Source organism: Pteronotus mesoamericanus, unplaced genomic scaffold (assembly GCF_021234165.1).
Source record: "Pteronotus mesoamericanus isolate MK-2021 breed Mesoamerican mustached bat unplaced genomic scaffold, CSHL_Meso_final scaffold_550, whole genome shotgun sequence".
NCBI classification, from domain to species: Eukaryota; Metazoa; Chordata; class Mammalia; order Chiroptera; family Mormoopidae; genus Pteronotus; species Pteronotus mesoamericanus.
The window spans coordinates 1179236-1181458 of record NW_026555322.1 but is presented as its reverse complement, the minus strand read 5'-3'; positions in this window follow the sequence as shown (position 1 = coordinate 1181458).

Below are 2223 nucleotides of genomic sequence, written 5' to 3'. Positions count from 1 at the left end.
AATCTAGGCTGACTGCTGCTAGTGCTGGGCTTGGGGCTACTTAGAAAGGCATATGTAGTCTGGGAGCTCACAGACGCTGGCTGTTGCTTGAGAGGATTGTGAGGTCGTGAAACATAAGCCAAGAGCAGTTATTCATGTGGAAAAGTCAGGGTTAACAGTTTGGGTGGGCCTTTAAGTTGGGTGGAACAGAGTCTCAGGGGATCTCCAGGGCAAGACAAATAGTGTTAGCCAGGTTGATGGAACCTCAGGTATGGCACCTGTCTGCTGGCTCTGTGGCTCTGTGGGTGGGGGGAGGGCTCAGAAAAGGGACAGTGGACTCTGCCTGCCTTTCATTCTGAGAGAAAGCTGTCCCATAGCTCCCACATTGATGGTAGATACTTCAGTTCCTCCCAGTATGTCACTAGTGCCTTTCAAGCTCCTACCCTAGTCCTGGATCTGGTAGTGAGTCAGAGGGAGTGAGTGGAGTAAGTGCATGTATGGGTTCTTTACGAGGAACTGCTTGTGACTCCAGAAGTTTCTTCCACCAATCCATTCCTAACTGTTTTATGCAGCCAGAAGTTATGGGGACTTATCCTCCCGGCACTGGGACCCTGGGCTGGGGGTCCTGGTGTGGGGATGGGACTCCTAGCTCCTGAGATATGCCTCTGAACTTTTATCCTCCACACACTGATACGGGACCAGCCTGTTCCACCTCTCTGCACCTTCTACCAGTCTGGTTGGATGTGGTTTGTTTAATTCTTTAGTTTTCAGATTTCCATCCAACTCAATTTCTGATAGTTTTGAGTGATGGTTGTTCTATATTTTAGTTGTAATTTTTATGTGGTTGTGTGAGGAGGTGAACTGTGTTTACCTATGCTACCATCTTGACCAGATATCTGGAGTGAACACTTTTAAACTCATTTTATAAGGTCAGCATTACTCTGATACCAAAGCCAGATAAGGACACCACAACCCCCCTCCACCCTGAAAAAAAAACTACAGGCCAATATCTGCAATGATTGATGAAAAACTTCTCAGAAAACTACTAGCAAGCCACATACAGGAGCATACTAATAAGGTCATACACCACTATCAAGTTGGATTCGTCCCTTGGATGCAGGATAGTTCTATGTAGGCAAATCAATAAATGTGATACGTGACATTGATAGAATGAAAGATGAAAGTTGTACAATCATCTCAATTCGTGAAGAAAAATATTTGACAGGATTCAACATTTTTTATCATAACAGCTCTCAACAAATTAGGTATAGAAAGAATGTACCTCAACATAATAAAGGTCATGAGTTTTTTCTCTTTTTTCTTTTTTGCTAAATTCCTCATCCCCCTCACAATTGTTGGCCTGTTCTTTGTATGTCTCAATTTTGCTTGTTAGTTCATTTTGTTTATTAGATTCCACATATGAGTGAAATCATATAGTACTGGTATTTCTCTGACTGGCTTATTTCACTTATGGAAAAAACTCATGGGCACAAATAACAGTGTGGTAATTGCTGGGGAGAAAGCATACAGGGAGGTAGAGGAGGGAATGAGGGGATAAATAATGATGGAAGGAGAGTTGACTTGAGTTGGTGAACACACAATACAGTGTACAGATGATGTGTTGTTGAATTGTGTACCTGAAAGCTGTATAATTTTGTTAATCATGTTAACCCAATAAACTCAAAAAATAAAAATCCATAACAAAGTCCATATATGACAGTCCCACAGCTAACATACTCAATGATGAAAGGTTGAAAACTGTTGTTTTAAAATCAGAAAAAAAATACAAGGTTGCCCACTCTTACCACTCCTATTCAGCATAGTATTGGAAGTCATAGACAGTGTATTCAGGTAAGAAAAATAAATAAAAAGGTATCAGAATTACAGAGAAAGAAGTAAAATTATCTCTATTTGCAGTTGACATGATTTTATATATAGAAAATCTTAAAGACTCCACCAAAATTTTAGATCTAATCAACAAATTCAGTAAGGTTGCAGGATACAAAATGAGCATACAAAAATCAGTAGCAGTTCTATATACTGAAACAAATTATCTGAAAAAGATATAAACATCCTATTTACAATAGCATAAGAACAACAAAATACTTAGGAATAGTCCTGGCTGGTGTGGCTTAGTGGATTGCGTGCCGGCCTGCGAACCAAAGGGTCACTGGTTAGATTCCCAGTCAGGGCACATGCCTGGGTTGCAGGCCAGCTCCCTGGTGGGGGTGTGTGCAAGAGGAA